A 24400-nucleotide genomic window follows, 5' to 3' on the forward strand; every position below is an offset into this window, starting at 1 on the left:
CTGTTACCATTACTGCTGCTACTACTACAACTGTTACCATTACTGCTGCTACTACTACAACTGTTACCATTACTGCTGCTACTACTACAACTGTTACCATTACTGCTGCTACTACTACAACTGTTACCATTACTGCTGCTACTACTACAACTGTTACCATTACTGCTGCTACTACTACAACTGTTACCATTACTGCTGCTACTACTACAACTGTTACCATTACTGCTGCTACTACTACAACTGTTACCATTACTGCTGCTACTACTACAACTGTTACCATTACTGCTGCTACTACTACAACTGTTACCATTACTGCTGCTACTACTACAGCTGTTACCATTACTGCTGCTACTACTACAACTGTTACCATTACTGCTGCTACTACTACTACTACAACTGTTACCATTACTGCTGCTACTACTACAACTGTTACCATTACTGCTGCTACTACTACAACTGTTACCATTACTGCTGCTACTACTACAACTGTTACCATTACTGCTGCTACTACTACTACTACAACTGTTACCATTACTGCTGCTACTACTACTACAACTGTTACCATTACTGCTGCTACTACTACAACTGTTACCATTACTGCTGCTACTACTACTACAACTGTTACCATAACTGCTGCTACTACTACAACTGTTACCATTACTGCTGCTACTACTACAGCTGTTACCATTACTGCTGCTACTACTACAACTGTTACCATTACTGCTGCTACTACTACAACTGTTTCCATTACTGCTGCTACTACTACAACTGTTACCATTACTGCTGCTACTACTACAACTGTTACCATTACTGCTGCTACTACTACTACAACTGTTACCATTACTGCTGCTACTACTACAACTGTTACCATTACTGCTGCTACTACTACAACTGTTACCATTACTGCTGCTACTACTACAACTGTTACCATTACTGCTGCTACTACTACTACAACTGTTACCATAACTGCTGCTACTACTACAACTGTTACCATTACTGCTGCTACTACTACAACTGTTACCATTACTGCTGCTACTACTACTACAACTGTTACCATTACTGCTGCTACTACTACAACTGTTACCATTACTGCTGCTACTACTACTACTACAACTGTTACCATTACTGCTGCTACTACTACTACAACTGTTACCATTACTGCTGCTACTACTACAACTGTTACCATTACTGCTGCTACTACTACTACAACTGTTACCATAACTGCTGCTACTACTACAACTGTTACCATTACTGCTGCTACTACTACAGCTGTTACCATTACTGCTGCTACTACTACAACTGTTACCATTACTGCTGCTACTACTACAACTGTTTCCATTACTGCTGCTACTACTACAACTGTTACCATTACTGCTGCTACTACTACAACTGTTACCATTACTGCTGCTACTACTACTACAACTGTTACCATTACTGCTGCTACTACTACAACTGTTACCATTACTGCTGCTACTACTACAACTGTTACCATTACTGCTGCTACTACTACAACTGTTACCATTACTGCTGCTACTACTACTACAACTGTTACCATAACTGCTGCTACTACTACAACTGTTACCATTACTGCTGCTACTACTACAACTGTTACCATTACTGCTGCTACTACTACTACAACTGTTACCATTACTGCTGCTACTACTACAACTGTTACCATTACTGCTGCTACTACTACTACAACTGTTACCATTACTGCTGCTACTACTACAACTGTTACCATTACTGCTGCTACTACTACAACTGTTACCATAACTGCTGCTACTACTACAACTGTTACCATTACTGCTGCTACTACTACAGCTGTTACCATTACTGCTGCTACTACTACAACTGTTACCATTACTGCTGCTACTACTACAACTGTTTCCATTACTGCTGCTACTACTACAACTGTTACCATTACTGCTGCTACTACTACAACTGTTACCATTACTGCTGCTACTACTACAACTGTTACCATTACTGCTGCTACTACTACTACAACTGTTTCCATTACTGCTGCTACTACTACTACAACTGTTACCATTACTGCTGCTACTACTACTACAACTGTTACCATTACTGCTGCTACTACTACTACAACTGTTACCATTACTGCTGCTACTACTACAACTGTTACCATTACTGCTGCTACTACTACTACAACTGTTACCATTACTGCTGCTACTACTACTACTACAACTGTTACCATTACTGCTGCTACTACTACTACTACAACTGTTACCATTACTGCTGCTACTACTACTACAACTGTTACCATTACTGCTGCTACTACTACAACTGTTACCATTACTGCTGCTACTACTACTACTACAACTGTTACCATTACTGCTGCTACTACTACTACTACAACTGTTACCATTACTGCTGCTACCTGGAGATTACCTGGAGAGAGTTCCGGGGGTCAACGCCCCCGCGGCCCGGTCTGTGACCAGGCCTCCTGGTGGATCAGAGCCTGATCAACCAGGCTGTTGCTGCTGGCTGCACGCAAACCAACGTACGAGCCACAGCCCGGCTGATCAGGAACTGACTTTAGGTGCTTGTCCAGTGCCAGCTTGAAGACTGCCAGGGGTCTGTTGGTAATCTCCCTTATGTGTGCTGGGTGGCAGTTGAACAGTCTCGGGCCCTTGACACTTATTTTATGGTCTCTTAACGTGCTAGTGACACCCCTGCTTTTCATTGGGGGGATGGTGCATCGTCTGCCAAGTCTTTTGCTTTCGTAGTGAGTGATTTTCGTGTGCAAGTTCGGTACTAGTCCCTCTAGGATTTTCCAGGTGTATATAATCATGTATCTCTCCCTCCTGCGTTCCAGGGAATACAGGTTTAGGAACCTCAAGCGCTCCCAGTAATTGAGGTGTTTTATCTCCGTTATGCGCGCCGTGAAAGTTCTCTGTACATTTTCTAGGTCGGCAATTTCACCTGCCTTGAAAGGTGCTGTTACTGTGCAGCAATATTCCAGCCTAGATAGAACAAGTGACCTGAAGAGTGTCATCATGGGCTTGGCCTCCCTAGTTTTGAAGGTTCTCATTATCCATCCTGTCATTTTTCTAGCAGATGCGATTGATACAATGTTATGGTCCTTGAAGGTGAGATCCTCCGACATAATCACTCCCAGGTCTTTGACGTTGGTGTTTCGCTCTATTTTGTGGCCAGAATTTGTTTTGTACTCTGATGAAGATTTAATTTCCTCATGTTTACCATATCTGAGTAATTGAAATTTCTCATCGTTGAACTTCATATTGTTTTCTGCAGCCCACTGAAAGATTTGGTTGATGTCCGCCTGGAGCCTTGCAGTGTCTGCAATGGAAGACATTGTCATGCAGATTCGGGAGTCATCTGCAAAGGAAGACACGGTGCTGTGGCTGACATCCTTGTCTATGTCGGATATGAGGATGAGGAACAAGATGGGAGCGAGTACTGTGCCTTGTGGAACAGAGCTTTTCACCGTAGCTGCCTCGGACTTTACTCTGTTGACGACTACTCTCTGTGTTCTGTTAGTGAGGAAATTATAGATCCATCGACCGACTTTTCCTGTTATTCCTTTAGCACGCATTTTGTGCGCTATTACGCCATGATCACACTTGTCGAAGGCTTTTGCAAAGTCTGTATATATTACATCTGCATTCTTTTTGTCTTCTAGTGCATTTAGGACCTTGTCGTAGTGATCCAATAGTTGAGACAGACAGGAGCGACCTGTTCTAAACCCATGTTGCCCTGGGTTGTGTAACTGATGGGTTTCTAGATGGGTAATCTTGCTTCTTAGGACCCTTTCAAAGATCTTTATGATATGGGATGTTAGTGCTATTGGTCTGTAGTTCTTTGCTGTTGCTTTACTGCCCCCTTTGTGGAGTGGGGCTATGTCTGTTGTTTTTAGTAACTGTGGGACGACCCCTGTGTCCATGCTCCCTCTCCATAGGATGGAAAAGGCTCGTGATAGGGGCTTCTTGAAGTTCTTGATGAACACAGAGTTCCATGAGTCTGGCCCTGGGGCAGAGTGCATGGGCATGTCATTTATCCCCTGTTCGAAGTCATTTGGCGTCAGGATAACATCGGATAGGCTTGTGTTAATCAAATTTTGTGGCTCTCTCATAAAAAATTAATTTTGATCTTCGACTCTCAGTCTGGTTAGCGGCTTGCTAAAAACTGAGTCATATTGGGACTTGAGTAGCTCACTCATTTCCTTGCTGTCATCTGTGTAGGACCCATCTTGTTTAAGTAGGGGCCCAATACTGGACGTTGTTCTCGATTTTGATTTGGCATAGGAGAAGAAATACTTTGGGTTTCTTTCGATTTCATTTATGGGTTTTAGTTCTTCCCGCGATTCCTGACTCCTAAAGGATTCTTTTAGCTTAAGTTCGATGCTTGCTATTTCTCTGACCAGTGTCTCCCTACGCATTTCAGATATATTGACCTCTTTTAGCCGCTCTGTTATTCTTTTCCGTCGCCTGTAAAGGGAGCTCCTGTCTCTTTCTATTTTACATCTACTCCTCCTTTTTCTTAGAGGAATAAGCCTTGTGCATACATCGAGTGCCACCGAGTTAATCTGTTCTAGGCATAAGTTGGGGTCTGTGTTGCTTAGTATATCTTCCCAGCTTATATCGGTTAGGACTTGGTTTATTTGGTCCCACTTTATGTTTTTGTTATTGAAGTTGAATTTGGTGAATGCTCCCTCGTGACTAATCTCATTATGTCGGTCTGGGGCTCCGCACATACATGACTGAACCTCAATTATGTTGTGATCTGAGTATATTGTTTTTGATATGGTGACATTTATTATCAGATCATCATTGGTAGTGAAGATGAGGTCTAGTGTATTCTCCAGTCTAGTAGGCTCTATTATTTGCTAGTTTAAATTGAATTTTGTGCAGAGATTTAAAAGCTCGTGTGAGTGTGAGTTTTCATCAGAGCTGCCTCCTGGTGTTATTACTGCAACAATATTATTTGCTATATTCCTCCATTTTAGGTGCCTTAAGTTGAAATCCCCCAGGAGCAAGATGTTGGGTGCAGGAGCTGGAAGATTTTCCAGACAGTGGTCAATTTTTAACAGCTGTTCCTGGAATTGCTGGGATGTTGCATCCGGAGGCTTGTAGACTACCACAATGACTAGGTTTTGGTTCTCGACCTTTACTGCTAAAACTTCCACTACATCATTTGAGGCATTAAGCAGTTCTGTGCAAACAAGTGACTCTGCAATGTACAGGCCAACCCCCCCCCCCTTTTGCCTGTTCACACTGTCACATCTGTATAGGTTGTAACCTGGGATCCATATTTCGTTGTCCAAGTGATCCTTTATGTGGGTCTCAGTGAAAGCCGTGAACATTGCCTTTGCCTCTGCAAGCAGTCCACGGATGAAAGGTATTTTGTTGTTTGTTGCTGGCTTTAGACCCTGTATATTTGCAAAGAAGAATGTTATCGGACTGGTGGTATTGTTGGTACTGGGGGGGGGGATTTTTTTTCCGGCATTAGTATCTGTATCTGTTGGTTTGGAGTGGAGGCCATCGACTGTGGTTCCACTCCAGGAATGACTGGATTTGGTGTACGATTTCTGCCATTTCCTGCCAGTTTTTTTTTCCTTACTGGCACTAAAAAACCTCTCCCTCTTGAGAGGCTGTGGCTACCCAGGTTTTCCCATGGCCTGGATGTTTTGTATCTTTATCTCCCCTTTAGATTGTATGCCTGGCAATTTAAGTTATAGCACAGTTATAGCACTACTACAACTGTTACCATTACTTCTGCTACTACAACTGTTACCATTACTGCTGCTACTACTACAACTATTACCACCACTACTGCTGCTACTACTACAACTGTTACCATTACTGCTGCTACTACTATAAATGTTACCATTACTGCTACTACTACAACTGTTACCATTACTGCTCCTACTACTACAACTGTTGCCATTACTGCTGCTGCTACTACTACAACTGTTGTCATTACTGCTCCAGCCAATAAGATGGTGATTTTGGCAATTGCAGAGGTTATGTGGGTACCACTCTCCTGTCTGCCCTTGTCATTCCCATTCTAGAGCTGGTTGAAGCACGGTCTGCTATCTTGTGGTTTCTATTTCTGCCTTGCTTACCGTGGAGTGCACTATACTTATCACTGTTCATAGTGTACATATTGGTGAAGGATAATATAAGTCTAAACTTTTTCTGCTGTTTTTATTTTGCTCCCATTACACCCGGGATAACAGGCCATTTGGAATCCTGGGTTGTAATAACAACTATCACTGCTACAACTAGTGCTATCACTACTACCACTAGTACTATCACAACTATCACTAATACCACTAGTGCTATCACTACTACCACTGGTACTATCACAACTGTCACTACTACCACTTCTACTATCACAACTGTCTACTACCACTAGTACTATCATAACTATCACTACTACCACTAGTACTATCACTACTACCACTAGTACTATCACAACTATCATTACTACCACTAGTACTATCAACTGTCACTACTACCACTAGTACTATCACAACTATCACTACTACCACTAGTACTATCACAACTATCACTACTACTACCACTAGTACTGTCACTACTACTAGTACTATCACTACTACCACTAGTACTATCACTACTACCACTATCACAAATATCACTACTACCACTGGTACTATCACAACTATCATTACTACCACTAGTACTATCACAACTATCACTACTGCCACTAGTACTATCACAACTATCACTACTACCTCTAGTACTATCACAACTATCACTACTACCGCTAGTACTATCACAACTATCACTACTACCACTAGTACTATCACAACTATCACTACTACCTCTAGTACTATCACAACTATCACTAGTACTATCACAACTATCACTACTTCCACTACTACTATCACTACTACCACTAGTACTATCACAACTATCACTACTACCACTAGTACTATCACAACTATCATTACCACCACTAGTACTATCACAACTATCACTACCACTAGTACTATCACAACTATCACTACCACTAGTACTATCACAACTGTCACTACCACTAGTACTGTCACAACTGTCACTACCACCACTAGTACTATCACAACTGTCACTACCACTAGTACTATCACAACTGTCACTACCACTAGTACTATCACAACTGTCACTACCACCACTAGTACTATCACAACTGTCACTACCACTAGTACTATCACAACTGTCACTACCACTAGTACTATCACAACTGTCACTACCACTAGTACTATCACAACTGTCACTACCACCACTAGTACTATCACAACTATCACTACTACTATCACAACTATCACTACTACTACTACCACTAGAACTATCACAACTATCACTACTACTACCACTAGTACTATCACAACTATCACTACTACTATCACAACTACTACTACCACTAGAACTATCACAACTATCACTACTACTACCACTAGTACTATCACAACTATCACTACTACCACTAGTACTATCACAACTATCACTACTACCACTAGTACTATCACAACTATCAATAGTACTATCACAACTATCACTACTACCACTAGTACTATCACAACTATCACTACTACCACTAGTACTATCACAACTATCACTACTACCACTAGTACTATCACAACTATCACTACTGCTACCACTAGTACTATCACAACTATCACTACTACCACTAGTACTATCACAACTATCACTACTGCTACCACTAGTACTATCACAACTATCACTACTACCACTAGTACTATCACAATTATACTACTACCACTATCACAACTATCACTTCTACTACTAGTAATATCACAACTATCACTAGTACTATCACAACTATCACTACTACCACTAGTACTATTACAACTGTCACTACTACCACTAGCACAACTATCACTACCACTAGTACTATCACAACTATCACTACTACCACTAGTACTATCACAACTACTACCACTAGTACTATCACAACTATCACTACTACTACCACTAGGACTATCACAACTATCACTACTACTACCACTAGTACTATCACTACTAGTACCACTAGTACTATCACAACTGTCACTACTACCACTAGTACTATCACTGCTACCACTAGTATTATCACAACTATCACTACTACCACTAGTACTATCACAACTATCACTACTACCACTAGTACTATCACAACTATCACTACTACCACTAGTACTATCACAACTGTTACGTCTATTTCTTTATTTACTACTATTTTTACTACTTCTGTTACTGCTACGTTTATTAAGTCTACTTCTACGTCTAGTACTACATGTACTTCTACGTCTAGTGCTACATGTACTTTACGTCTAGTGCTACATGTACTTATACGTCTAGTACTACATGTACTTCTACGTCTAGTGCTACATGTATATTACAACCCAGGATTCCAAATGGCCTGTTATCCCGGGTGTAATGGGAGCAAAATAAACACAGCAGAAAAAGTTTAGGCTTATATTATCCTTCACCAATTTAGAACAGCAATATGTACACTATGTACAGTGATAAGTATAGTGCACTCCACGGTAAGCAAGGCAGAAATAGAAGCCACAAGATAGCAGACCGTGCTTCAACCAGCCCTAGAATGGGAATGACAAGGGCAGACAGGAGAGTGGTACCCACATAACATCTGCGATTGCCAAAACCACCATCTTATTGGCTAGAACCTGGTCACTAGTTGAACGACGGGGCCCCATCATCAACTCTTAGCAACCTGGTTCGCTGGTTGGGGGAGATAGCCTGTAAATGAGGGTGTGTACATGCGCCGAATAAAGGTTACGTACTCTTTGCATGCCACACCCCCACCCCGAGAAAGCTCAGGATTAGGCTGCCACCTCCCAGTGGTAACCGTGCCGCCATGGCACAAAATAATGGGACCGCCTTTCCTCTCCACCATCCAACTCTTAGATAGAGCTCAGCTTTTCTCGTGACAAAAGGCCAAACCCTAAACTCAAAGTGAGACAGCAGTCAGTCAGGCTAGCATAGGTCCAAGATACAGGTGGACGGTAGCCCGCATCCCCTCACTAAAACAAAAGCCCACACCAGGGGATAAAAAAAAAGAGCGTGAAAAGGGGTTACCACAAATATAACATCCTAACCTAAATAAATAAAAATATTAGACTCTAGATAATGAGTCCGTCAACACATTTTCTTTGCCGGCAATGTATTTAATTCTGAGTGAGTATGGTTGCAGTCTTAGCGTCCAGCGCATGAGCCTTGTGTTGTGGTTCTTCATGGCTTGGAGATATACTAGAGGATTGTGATCACTGTAGACTGTGACCACCTGCGATGTCTGGCCCACATAAACATCGAAATGCTCCAAAGCCAGTACCAGCCGAGGGCTTCTTTTTCAATGGTAGAGTAAGCCCTCTGATGTGGCTGGAACTTGGCTGAAAAGTATGCTACAGGCTGCAACTCCTCATTCTTGATTTGTAATAGTACTGCCCCAACCCCAGACTCACAAGCATCAACCTGTAATGAAAAAGGTTTGGAGAAGTCTGGAGACAAGAGAATGGGTGCAGTACACAATAATCTTTTTGCTTTATTAAAAGCAGTGTTACAGTCTGAGGTCCAATTAAAGGGAACTTTGTGACTGGCAAGAGAGGTAAGAGGGGCTACAATATCTGAGAAATTCTTACAGAATCTTCTCTAAAATCCTATCATGCCTAGGAAACGTTGAAGAGATTTCCTATCATGAGGAACTGGATAATCTTTAATAGCAAGAACTTTAGCAAGTTTAGGTGCAACTTTACCACTACCTACTTTATGGCCTAGAAAAGTGATAGTGGCCTGGCCAAAGGAAGATTTAGATAAATTAACTGTTAAATGGGAACTCTTAAAGGTCTCAAAAAGAGCCTTAAGTCTAAGTAGGTGTTGATCCCAAGTATCAGACACCACAACAATATCATCTAGGTACGCTGCCGTGCCTTCAAGTCCTTTAATAGCCTGATGGATAAGTTTCTGGAATGAAGAGGGGGAATTTTTCATTCCGAAGGGGGTAACTGTGTATTGATAATGACCTCCTGGAATTACGAAGGCAGAGATTTCCTTCGCTTTATTCGTCAAAGGTACCTGATAGTAACTTTTAGAAGATCTAACTTGGACACAAAAATAGCCTTACCCACAAAGTCAATTACGTCATCCAGACGAGGAAGAGGGTAAGCATCTGTAATTGTGACCTCATTCACGTTTCGGTAGTCTGTACACATACGAAACCCTCCATCAGCCTTCTTCACAAGGATGCACGGTGAAGCCCATGGACTAGATGACTCCTCCACTAAACCATGCTTTAACAAAAATTCTACTTCCTGCTGAAGTAGCCTCTGCTTTTCAGGATTAGCTCTGTAGGGGGAGAGTTTAATTGGTTTAGAGTTTCCCACATCTACATCATGATAACCTAACGTACATTTTTTCGGCACATCCGAAAAAAAATATTAGGATATGACTGTAGAAGCTCAGTTAAATTTGTTGCTTGCGTTTCAGATAATCCCTCCATTAAAGGGCTAGGATCCTTGAGGAGGACAGAATTTGAAAGTTTAATATTAATTTCAGAGATAGAGTGCAAACAATCAGAGTGGTCCTCAGAGGTAGAGGACAGAGTCATTACTGGGACTTTATCTGGTGTATGAAAAGATTTCAATTGATTGATGTGGTAAATTTTAGTTTTTGAGGTCTTATCAATGGGAGCTACCATATAATTTACATCAGATAATCTACTTACAATCTGCATAGGTCCCGTAATCTAGCTTTCAAGGTGTGGCCAGGTATAGGTTCCTGCACCAACACCTTGTCTCCTGGATGGAAGGAGAGGAATTGTGCACTTCTGTCATACCTCTGTTTCATCTTACTTTGAGCTGCCTTTAGGTTAGCCTTGGCTAACTGACGTGCCACCTGCAACCTTGAAGACGGGTTGTAGAGTGTTGAGCTAACGTCTTCTCCCATCCATCCTTCTTTGAGCACCCGAAGAGGACCTCGTACATTGTGCCCAAAGATCAGCTCAAACGGACTATACCCTGTAGACTCGTCCACCGTCTCTCGTACTGAGAACAGCAACAAAGGTAGTGATTCATCCCAGTCTGTAGGAAAGTGCATGCAAAAAGTTCTCATCATTGTTTTTAGTGTCTGATGGAATCTTTCCAAGGCGCCTTGGGACTGAGGATGATAGGCAGTGGATAAGTTGTGGATTATCCCTAACCTAGTTAATACTTCTCTAAATGCTTTGGCAGTAAAGTTAGTACCTTGATCACTTTGAATAGTTTTAGGAATGCCAAAACAAGAAATGAATTTTGTTAAAGCTTTGAGAATAGCTTTAGTATTAATACTGCGCATGGGAATTGCTTCAGGATATCTGGTTACTTTATCCATAATCGTAAATAAATATTGATTTCCAGACTTTGACCTAGGTAGTGGACCTACACAATCTATAATTAAATCTGCAAAAGGTTCTCCATCAGCAGGTATAGGTTGGAGAGGTGCAGGTTTAATGGAATGTCCAGGTTTCCCTACTTGCTGACATTCTCGGCAACACCTAATATGATTCTTCACATCTTTCTTTAATTTTGGCCAATAAAATTCTTTTGTGATTCTATACAAGGTTTTTGTAATTCCTAAGTGACCTCCTAATGAAGTATTATGAGCTATATTTAATATTTGAGGTCTAAACTTGGTTGGAACCACTAACCTGTCATACAACTGCCGGCCCTCTATCTCCTTACCAGTCTCAGTGCAGATCAAATAATCGTTTTTAACTTCATACCTGACCGGATGACCCAAAGAGGATTTACCCATGGCTGCCTCAAAAGCGAATTTTAAAGAAGGGTCCTTTCGTTGTTCCTCCCGGAAGGACAGTCCCTCGGGCATGGAAACAGAGACATCTGGCAATCCTGCAACCTGGGAATAGGAAGGCTTGATCGGGGTCTGTTCACTTGATTTACGAGGCTCCGGCCGGTGTGCCTCATAAAACAACGTGGCTATTCCGAGATCGGAGTCGTCCAAGGATAGGTCAACATTCTCTCCAGACAACCCTTGGGATGTTGCCCGAGTTATGGCCAACACCGGAGAAGAATTACTCATTATAGGTTCAGGACACGCACTAACAGTAGTAATGTTATTACCCAGTAATAACATGGCATCTTTCATGGAGAATCCTTTTGAGACACCTACAGTCAAGTACCCAGTGTAATATTTGCACTGTACATAAATTTTATGCAAAGGAACAGAAATATAGCTCCTCCAAATGCTTCCAATAAAACAGGAATTCAAGGAAGTGTTCTCTGAAAGGGGTAATATTCCTTCTCTTACAGTATCTCTAAAGGTCTTTACTTCAGTTGTTTCTGAGTTTTCCTGAAGGGAAATAAGACTCTTGCAATAATAAGGGGCCATACCTTTTTCTACTTCTCTAGGGGACATGTTACTAGGGATATTAGAGATTTCCCCAATGGGTTGGGGTTTGTGGGGGCAGTTGGGACGGATGTGACCTACTTTGTTACAGAGGAAGCAGACGACAGGCTTGCCCTTTACTCCCTGCTGACGTTGCAAATGGTGTCGTTCTGGCTGGTGTCTCTCTGGATACTGTTGTCGAGATGCACCATGAGTAGTTTGCCTCTCCGCAGGTGGACCATATGTTGAGAAGCGTGGCTCACCAGGTGACTTAGTTGGCTGACGTAGACGTTCTCTCTCCGGCTGGCACTTCATTCTCCAAGGTTGACGATCTCTGCTCATGCCAGGCTGTTGAAAAGAGAGACGGGACCGCTCGGACAAGGAGCGATTAGTTTCGAAGGTATCAGCCAACTTGGCTGCCTCCAATGCAGTGGTTAAGTCACGATCCTGCAGAAAGACTCGAACCTCTGGTCCCACAGACTCCAGCAGGTTATCAATCAGAATAAGCTGTACCAGCTCCTCAAAGGTAGAGACACCACTTGCTTTATACCAGCTGGTAAAAGCTTTGGTTTGCTGTCTTACAAAGTCCACTAGGGATTGACCAAGCTGCCTCCTGCTTAATTTAAAAAGCTTACGGTATTTGGCTGGGATACATGTATATGCTCCCAACACTGTGGTCTTCACTACTTTATAATCAGAAAATTCAGCGTCATTTAATGCTGACTTAAATTCCTGTGCCTTACCCAATAATGCTGTATGAACCAACGATGTCCAATGCTGTTCCGGCCACCTCAAGGCTCGAGCCTGATTTTCGAAGCTTTCGAAAAATTGTTCTGGTTCGGCCTCATTGAAGCGGGGAATAAGCTGTACTGCTTTTTGTAAACTAAAATCATTTACAGAATGCGAAAACTGCCTCCTTTCTCTTTCCATATCAAATTCTTCCCTTGCGAATGCTCTCTGTTCCCTAGTTTGCTCAAGATTGATTTTTGCCAGCTTAAGTGCCAACGACGCTGATTCACCTTGAGACAACCCAGCTGCACTATACTGACCATTTTGCTCCGTAGGTGTATCATCTTCCTCCTGCGAGAACATAGTAGTTTTTGCCCTAGCTCCCGTAGAGGGAGGAGTCTGATGTGCCATCTCTTCTTCTATAAGTTTGTCAGCAATCAGTGAACGCAGTTGCGCAGCTGTGAGAGTGCGTTTGTATTTAACGCCAATGGAACGAGCAATTTGCCAACAACGCTGTAGGGACAATTTAGGTATGTTATGCAAAGTATATGCCGACACCAGACGTCTGACTCGTCTAGGTGGCATAAGTTATTCGCTATGCACAGTACGATTGCAAAATACCCCAACGTAACACGATAATTTGCAGAACACGCTTAGCTATGCACAGTACGATTGCAGAATACGCGTACAAGCAAAGCTGACTGCAAAATTCTCCACACCGAACAGGCTAGTAACAACTGACACGCAAAATTTGTAAAGCAATGCCAGACAGCTACACTGTTCTAGAAGATTGACAGTAGCGAAGCGAGCACACCGAACAAGCTAGTAGCGAGCTGTTGAACGATCACACAATAGCAAGGCAGACCATAACAGTAACTGACACGCAAAATTTGTAAAGCGTAGGCCAAGCTAATGCAATGCCAGACAGCAAGCTGCACAATGTTCCTGCTACGAGCTTCACCCTAAGCTTAACCGTTTCTCTAAGTCCAGCTCCAGCTCTCGGACAGGCTACCCATATTACAACCCAGGAATCCAAATGGCCTGTTATCCCGGTTGTAATGGGAGCAAAATAAACACAGCAGAAAAAGTTTAGACTTATCCTTCACCAATTTAGAACAGCAATATGTACACTATCTACAGTGATAAGTATAGTGCACTCCACGGTAAGCAAGGCAGAAATAGAAGCCACAAGATAGCAGACCGTGCTTCAACCAGCTCTAGAATGGGAATGACAAGGGCAGACAGGAGAGTGGTACCCACATAACCTCTGCGATTGCCAAAACCACCATCTTATTGGCTAGAACCTGGTCACTAGTTGAACGACGGGGCCCCATCATCAACTCTTAGCAACCTGGTTCACTGGTTGGGGGAGATAGCCTGTAAATGAGGGTGTGTACATGCGCCGAATAAAGGTTACGTACTCTTTGCATGCCACAATGTACTTCTACGTCTAGTACTACATGTACTTCTACGTCTAGTACTACGTGTACTTCTACGTCTAGTGCTATATTTACTTCAGGTGGTCTGGTGGCTAAAGCTCCCGCTTCACACACGGAGGGCCCGGGTTCGATTCCCGGCGGGTGGAAACATTTCGACACGTTTCCTTACACCTGTTGTCCTGTTCACCTAGCAGCAAATAGGTACCTGGGTGTTAGTCGACTGGTGTGGGTCGCATCCTGGGGGACAAGATTAAGGACCCCAATGGAAATAAGTTAGACAGTCCTCGATGACGCACTGACTTTCTTGGGTTATCCTGGGTGGCTAACCCTCCGGGGTTAAAAATCCGAACGAAATCTTATCTTATCTTATCTTATCTTCTACCTCTAGTACTACATGTACTTCTACGTCTAGTACTACATGTACTTCTACGTCAAGTGCTACATGTACTTCTACGTCTAGTGCTACATGTACTTCTACGTCTAGTGCTACATGTAATTCTACGTTTAGTACTACTTGTACTTCTACGTCTAGTACTATATGTACTTCTACCTCCAGTACTACATGTACTTCTACGTCTAGTGCTACATGTACTTCTACGTCTAGTGCTATTTGTACTTCTACGTCTAGTACTACATGTACTTCTACGTCCACTGCTACATGTACTTCTACGTCTAGTACTACATGTACTTCTACGTCTAGTACTACATGTACTTCTACGTCTAGTACTACATGTACTTCTACGTCTAGTACTACATGTACTTCTACGTCTAGTACTACATGTACTTCTACGTCTAGTACTACATGTACTTCTACGTCTAGTACTACATGTACTTCTACGTCTAGTACTACATGTACTTCTACGTCTAGTGCTACATGTACTTCTACCTCCAGTACTACATGTACTTCTACGTCTAGTACTACATGTACTTATACGTCTAGTACTACATGTACTTCTACGTCTAGTACTACATGTACTTCTACGTCTAGTACTACGTGTACTTCTACGTCTAGTGCTATATGTACTTCTACCTCCAGTACTACATGTACTTCTGCGTCTAGTACTACAAGTACTTCTACGTCTAGTACTACATGTACTTCTACGTCTAGTACTACATGTACTTCTACGTCTAGTACTACATGTACTTCTACGTCTAGTACTACATGTACTTCTACGTCTAGTGCTAGATGTACTTTACGTCTAGTACTACATGTACTTCTACGTCTAGTGCTACATGTACTTCTACGTCTAGTGCTACATGTACTTCTACGTCTTGTACTACATGTACTTCTACGTCTAGTGCTACATGTACTTCTACGTCTAGTGCTACATGTACTTCTACGTCTAGTGCTACATATGCTTCTAAGTCTAGTACTACATGTACTTCTACGTCTAGTGCTACATGTACTTCTACGTCTAGTGCTACATGTACTTCTACGTGTAGTGCTACATGTACTTCTACGTCTAGTACTACATGTACTTCTACGTGTAGTGCTACATGTACTTCTACGTCTAGTACTACATGTACTTCTACGTCTAGTACTACATGTACTTCTACGTCTAGTACTACATGTACTTCTAAGTCTAGTACTACATGTACTTCTAAGTCTAGTGCTACATGTACTTCTAAGTCTAGTACTCCATGTACTTCTAAGTCTAGTACTACATGTACTTCTACGTCTAGTACTACATGTACTTCTAAGTCTAGTGCTTCATGTACTTCTACGTCTAGTACTACATGTACTTCTACGTCTAGTGCTACATGTACTTCTACGTCTAGTACTACATGTACTTCTAAGTCTAGTACTACATGTACTTCTAAGTCTAGTGCTACATGTACTTCTACGTCTAGTGCTACATGTACTTCTACGTCTAGTACTACATGTACTTCTACGTCTAGTACTACATGTACTTCTAAGTCTAGTACTACATGTACTTCTAAGTCTAGTGCTACATGTACTTCTACGTCTAGTGCTACATGTACTTCTACGTCTAGTACTACATGTACTTCTAAGTCTAGTGCTACATGTACTTCTAAGTCTAGTACTACATGTACTTCTAAGTCTAGTGCTACATGTACTTCTAAGTCTAGTACTACATGTACTTCTAAGTCTAGTACTACATGTACTTCTAAGTCTAGTACTACATGTACTTCTAAGTCTAGTACTACATGTACTTCTAAGTCTAGTGCTACATGTACTTCTAAGTCTAGTACTACATGTACTTCTAAGTCTAGTACTACATGTACTTCTACGTCTAGTGCTACATGTACTTCTAAGTCTAGTACTACATGTACTTCTACGTCTAGTGCTACATGTACTTCTAAGTCTAGTACTACATGTACTTCTATGTCTAGTACTACATGTACTTCTACGTCTAGTGCTACATGTACTTCTACGTCTAGTACTACATGTACTTCTAAGTCTAGTACTACATGTACTTCTACGTCTAGTACTACATGTACTTCTAAGTCTAGTACTACATGTACTTCTACGTCTAGTACTACATGTACTTCTACGTCTAGTGCTACATGTACTTCTAAGTCTAGTACTACATGTACTTCTAAGTCTAGTACTACATGTACTTCTACGTCTAGTACTACATGTACTTCTACGTCTAGTACTACATGTACTTCTACGTCTAGTACTACATGTACTTCTATGTCTAGTACTACATGTACTTCTACGTCTAGTACTACATGTACTTCTAAGTCTAGTGCTACATGTACTTCTACGTCTAGTACTACATGTACTTCTAAGTCTAGTGCTACATGTACTTCTAAGTCTAGTACTACATGTACTTCTAAGTCTAGTGCTACATGTACTTCTAAGTCTAGTACTACATGTACTTCTAAGTCTAGTACTACATGTACTTCTAAGTCTAGTGCTACATGTACTTCTAAGTCTAGTACTACATGTACTTCTAAGTCTAGTACTACATGTACTTCTACGTCTAGTGCTACATGTACTTCTAAGTCTAGTACTACATGTACTTCTACGTCTAGTGCTACATGTACTTCTAAGTCTAGTACTACATGTACTTCTATGTCTAGTACTACATGTACTTCTACGTCTAGTGCTACATGTACTTCTACGTCTAGTACTACATGTACTTCTAAGTCTAGTACTACATGTACTTCTAAGTCTAGTACTACATGTACTTCTATGTCTAGTACTACATGTACTTCTAAGTCTAGTACTACATGTACTTCTACGTCTAGTACTACATGTACTTCTACGTCTAGTACTACATGTACTTCTAAGTCTAGTACTACATGTACTTCTACGTCTAGTACTACATGTACTTCTACGTCTAGTACTACATGTACTTCTAAGTCTAGTACTACATGTACTTCTAAGTCTAGTACTACATGTACTTCTACGTCTAGTACTACATGTACTTCTACGTCTAGTACTACATGTACTTCTACGTCTAGTACTACATGTACTTCTAAGTCTAGTACTACATGTACTTCTACGTCTAGTACTACATGTACTTCTACGTCTAGTACTACATGTACTTCTACGTCTAGTACTACATGTACTTCTACGTCTAGTACTACATGTACTTCTAAGTCTAGTACTACATGTACTTCTACGTCTAGTACTACATGTACTTCTACGTCTAGTACTACATGTACTTCTACGTCTAGTACTACATGTACTTCTACGTCTAGTACTACATGTACTTCTATTACTATACCAGTACAACATTTATTAGTTTACTATTGCTATGTCTACTACTTATTACTACTACTACCACTGCCTCTGCTAATGTTATTACAAATCCTGGTACTACTACTACTGCGTCTACTACTACTGCGTCTGCTACTACCACTACTGCGTCTACTACTACTACTACTACTGCGTCTACCACTACTACTGCGTATACCACTACTACTGCGTCTACTACTACTACTGCGTCTACTACTACTGCGTCTACTACTATTACTACTACTGCGTCTACTACTACTTCGTCTACTGCTACTGCGTCTGCTACTACTGCGTCTACTACTACTGCTACTACTGCGTCTACTACTACTGCTACTACTGCGTCTACTACTACTGCTGCTGCTACTACTTCTACTACTAGGTATATATATATATATATATATATATATATATATATATATATATATATATATATATATAAATACACTAGGGGTATATATACCTCGGTGTATATATACTATTGGGATATATACCTCGGTGTATATATACTGAGGGTATATACCTCTCGTGTATATACATTGTTGACATTTATTTCTAGATATATATGAACTTGAGAGTATATACCTTCAGGGTATATACATTGAGGATATATATCTTGAGGGTATAAATCTCTCTTGATTTATATGTAAACTAAATAATACTTTTCTCTGTTATTCCTCAGGTGTACCCTAACGGACCTACATGAGGTAAATAGGTGAGTACCTACTGAGTGTAGCAATATTGCCTACTGAATGTAGTAGTAGTACCTACTGAATGTTACAATAGTACCTACTGAATGTTACAATAGTACCTACTGAATGTTACAATAGTACCTACTGAATGTTACAATAGTACCTACTGAATGTTACAATAGTACCTACTGAATGTTACAGTAGTACCTACTGAATGTTACAGTAGTACCTACTGAATGTTACAATAGTACCTACTGAATGTTACAGTAGTACCTACTGAATGTTACAATAGTACCTACTGAATGTTACAGTAGTACCTACTGAATGTTACAATAGTACCTACTGAATGTTACAGTAGTACCTACTGAGTGTTACAATAGTACCTACTGAATGTTACAATAGTACCTACTGAATGTTACAGTATTACCTACTGAATGTTACAATAGTACCTACTGAATGTTACAGTAGTACCTACTGAATGTTACAATAGTACCTACTGAATGTCTCAGTAGTACCTATGAATTATATAAAGTGTTGAGTGTATGTGCACAGCGACCAGACCAGTGCTTAGTGTGCACTATGAAGGATGCGCGCGCGCACACACACACACACACACACACACACACACACGCACGCACACACGAGACATTACATTAACCCCCCTCCACCACTACCTGGAGGGTGTTCCGGGGATCAACGCCCCCGCCGCCTGGTCCACGACTAGGGCTCCCGGTGAATCAGGGCCTGATCAACCAGGCTGTTACTGCTGGCCGTACATAGTCTAGCGTACGAGCCACAGCCCTTCTGATCCGGCACCGACATTATCTGTCCAGCTCCTTCTTGAAGGCAACCAGGGGTCTATTGGTAATTCGCATTATGCTTTGTGGGAGGCTCTTGAACAGTCTTGGGCCCCTGACACTTATTGTGTTTTCTCTTAGTGTACCAGTGGTGCCCCTGCTTTTTACTGGGGGTATTTTGCACCGTTTGCCCAGTCTTTGGCTTTCGTAGGGAGTGATTTCTGTGTGCAGATTAGGAACCAGTCTTTCTAGGATTTTCCAAGTGTAGATTCTCGCCTGCGCTCTAGTGAGTACAAGTCAAGTGCTTCCAAGAGTTCCCAGTAGTTAAGGTGTTTGATGGAACTTACACGTGCAGTAAAGGATCTCTGTACATTCTCTAGATCTGCAATTTCACCTGCCTTGAATGGAGATGTTAATGTACAGCAGTATTCCAGCCTAGAGAGAACAAGTGATCATCAGCTTCCTCCACCACAACTTTAACTTCCCTCCATCACTAGTTCAACATCCTCCACCACCACAACCTTAACTTCCCTCCATCATTGGTTCAACATCCTCCACCACCACAACCTTAACTTCCCTCCATCATTGGTTCAACATCCTCCACCACCACAACCTTAACTTCCCTCCATCATTGGTTCAACATCCTCCACCACCACAACCTTACCTTCCCTCCATCATTGGTTCAACATCCTCCACCACCACAACCTCAACTTCCCTCCACCACTGGTTCAACATCCTCCACCACCACAACCTTAACTTCCCTCCATCATTGGTTCAACATCCTCCACCACCACAACCTTAACTTCCCTCCACCACTGGTTCAACATCCTCCACCACCACAACCTTAACTTCCCTCCACCACTGGTTCAACATCCTCCACCACCACAACCTTAACTTCCCTCCACCACTGGTTCAACATCCTCCACCACCACAACCTTAACTTCCCTCCATCATTGGTTCAACATCCTCCACCACCACAACCTTAACTTCCCTCCATCATTGGTTCAACATCCTCCACCACCACAACCTTAACTTCCCTCCATCACTGGTTCAACATCCTCCACCACCACAACCTTAACTTCCCTCCATCATTGGTTCAACATCCTCCACCACCACAACCTTAACTTCCCTCCATCACTGGTTCAACATCCTCCACCACCACAACCTTAACTTCCCTCCATCATTGGTTCAACATCCTCCACCACCACAACCTTAACTTCCCTCCATCATTGGTTCAACATCCTCCACCACCACAACCTTAACTTCCCTCCATCACTGGTTCAACATCCTCCACCACCACAACCTTAACTTCCCTCCATCATTGGTTCAACATCCTCCACCACCACAACCTTAACTTCCCTCCATCACTGGTTCAACATCCTCCACCACCACAACCTTAACTTCCCTCCATCATTGGTTCAACATCCTCCACCACCACAACCTTAACTTCCCTCCATCATTGGTTCAACATCCTCCACCACCACAACCTTAACTTCCCTCCATCATTGGTTCAACATCCTCCACCACCACAACCTTAACTTCCCTCCATCATTGGTTCAACATCCTCCACCACCACAACCTTAACTTCCCTCCATCACTGGTTCAACATCCTCCACCACCACAACCTTAACTTCCCTCCATCATTGGTTCAACATCCTCCACCACCACAACCTTAACTTCCCTCTATCATTGGTTCAACATCCTCCACCACCACAACCTTAACTTCCCTCCATCACTAGTTCAACATCCTCCACCACCACAACCTTAACTTCCCTCCATCATTGGTTCAACATCCTCCACCACCACAACCTTAACTTCCCTCCATCACTGGTTCAACATCCTCCACCACCACAACAACCTTAACTTCCCTCCATCATTGGTTCAACATCCTCCACCACCACAACCTTAACTTCCCTCCATCACTGGTTCAACATCCTCCACCACCACAACCTTAACTTCCCTCCATCACTGGTTCAACATCCTCCACCACCACAACCTTAACTTCCCTCCATCATTGGTTCAACATCCTCCACCACCACAACCTTAACTTCCCTCCATCACTGGTTCAACATCCTCCACCACCACAACCTTAACTTCCCTCCATCACTGGTTCAACATCCTCCACCACCACAACCTTAACTTCCCTCCATCACTGGTTCAACATCCTCCACCACCACAACCTTAACTTCCCTCCATCACTGGTTCAACATCCTCCACCACCACAACCTTAACTTCCCTCCATCATTGGTTCAACATCCTCCACCACCACAACCTTAACTTCCCTCCATCATTGGTTCAACATCCTCCACCACCACAACCTTAACTTCCCTCCATCATTGGTTCAACATCCTCCACCACCACAACCTTAACTTCCCTCCATCATTGGTTCAACATCCTCCACCACCACAACCTTAACTTCCCTCCATCATTGGTTCAACATCCTCCACCACCACAACCTTAACTTCCCTCCATCATTGGTTCAACATCCTCCACCACCACAACCTTAACTTCCCTCCATCACTGGTTCAACATCCTCCACCACCACAACCTTAACTTCCCTCCATCACTGGTTCAACATCCTCCACCACCACAACCTTAACTTCCCTCCATCATTGGTTCAACATCCTCCACCACCACAACCTTAACTTCCCTCCATCATTGGTTCAACATCCTCCACCACCACAACCTTAACTTCCCTCCATCATTGGTTCAACATCCTCCACCACCACAACCTTAACTTCCCTCCATCATTGGTTCAACATCCTCCACCACCACAACCTTAACTTCCCTCCATCATTGGTTCAACATCCTCCACCACCACAACCTTAACTTCCCTCCATCATTGGTTCAACATCCTCCACCACCACAACCTTAACTTCCCTCCATCATTGGTTCAACATCCTCCACCACCACAACCTTAACTTCCCTCCATCATTGGTTCAACATCCTCCACCACCACAACCTTAACTTCCCTCCATCATTGGTTCAACATCCTCCACCACCACAACCTTAACTTCCCTCCATCATTGGTTCAACATCCTCCACCACCACAACCTTAACTTCCCTCCATCATTGGTTCAACATCCTCCACCACCACAACCTTAACTTCCCTCCATCATTGGTTCAACATCCTCCACCACCACAACCTTAACTTCCCTCCATCATTGGTTCAACATCCTCCACCACCACAACCTTAACTTCCCTCCATCATTGGTTCAACATCCTCCACCACCACAACCTTAACTTCCCTCCATCATTGGTTCAACATCCTCCACCACCACAACCTTAACTTCCCTCCATCATTGGTTCAACATCCTCCACCACCACAACCTTAACTTCCCTCCATCATTGGTTCAACATCCTCCACCACCACAACCTTAACTTCCCTCCATCATTGGTTCAACATCCTCCACCACCACAACCTTAACTTCCCTCCATCATTGGTTCAACATCCTCCACCACCACAACCTTAACTTCCCTCCATCATTGGTTCAACATCCTCCACCACCACAACCTTAACTTCCCTCCATCATTGGTTCAACATCCTCCACCACCACAACCTTAACTTCCCTCCATCATTGGTTCAACATCCTCCACCACCACAACCTTAACTTCCCTCCATCACTGGTTCAACATCCTCCACCACCACAACCTTAACTTCCCTCCATCACTGGTTCAACATCCTCCACCACCACAACCTTAACTTCCCTCCATCATTGGTTCAACATCCTCCACCACCACAACCTTAACTTCCCTCCATCATCATGGTTCAACATCCTCCACCACCACAACCTTAACTTCCCTCCATCATTGGTTCAACATCCTCCACCACCACAACCTTAACTTCCCTCCATCATTGGTTCAACATCCTCCACCACCACAACCTTAACTTCCCTCCATCATTGGTTCAACATCCTCCACCACCACAACCTTAACTTCCCTCCATCATTGGTTCAACATCCTCCACCACCACAACCTTAACTTCCCTCCATCATTGGTTCAACATCCTCCACCACCACAACCTTAACTTCCCTCCATCATTGGTTCAACATCCTCCACCACCACAACCTTAACTTCCCTCCATCATTGGTTCAACATCCTCCACCACCACAACCTTAACTTCCCTCCATCATTGGTTCAACATCCTCCACCACCACAACCTTAACTTCCCTCCATCATTGGTTCAACATCCTCCACCACCACAACCTTAACTTCCCTCCATCACTGGTTCAACATCCTCCACCACCACAACCTTAACTTCCCTCCATCATTGGTTCAACATCCTCCACCACCACAACCTTAACTTCCCTCCATCATTGGTTCAACATCCTCCACCACCACAACCTTAACTTCCCTCCATCATTGGTTCAACATCCTCCACCACCACAACCTTAACTTCCCTCCATCATTGGTTCAACATCCTCCACCACCACAACCTTAACTTCCCTCCATCACTGGTTCAACATCCTCCACCACCACAACCTTAACTTCCCTCCATCATTGGTTCAACATCCTCCACCACCACAACCTTAACTTCCCTCCATCATTGGTTCAACATCCTCCACCACCACAACCTTAACTTCCCTCCATCATTGGTTCAACATCCTCCACCACCACAACCTTAACTTCCCTCCATCATTGGTTCAACATC

The 24400-nt window shown here is 42.6% G+C and overlaps 1 protein-coding gene across 8 annotated transcripts in view; it reads left to right on the forward strand.

Moving 5' to 3' along the window:
- The window catches only part of sim (single-minded), a 649835-nt gene that overhangs the window by 350015 nt on the left and 275420 nt on the right, over positions 1 to 24400 (forward strand). For 6 of the 8 annotated variants that reach the window (XM_070082428.1, XM_070082434.1, XM_070082426.1 and 3 more), the window contains one exon: positions 18943 to 18975. The exons of 1 other annotated variant lie outside the window; for it this stretch is intronic. The gene's annotated coding sequence lies outside the window, so the exon portion shown is untranslated. The remainder of the gene's footprint in view (positions 1 to 18942; positions 18976 to 24400) is intronic. One more of the 8 variants, XM_070082431.1, reaches the window with a different exon arrangement.

Source organism: Cherax quadricarinatus, chromosome 7 (assembly GCF_038502225.1).
Source record: "Cherax quadricarinatus isolate ZL_2023a chromosome 7, ASM3850222v1, whole genome shotgun sequence".
Taxonomy (NCBI): domain Eukaryota; kingdom Metazoa; phylum Arthropoda; class Malacostraca; order Decapoda; family Parastacidae; genus Cherax; species Cherax quadricarinatus.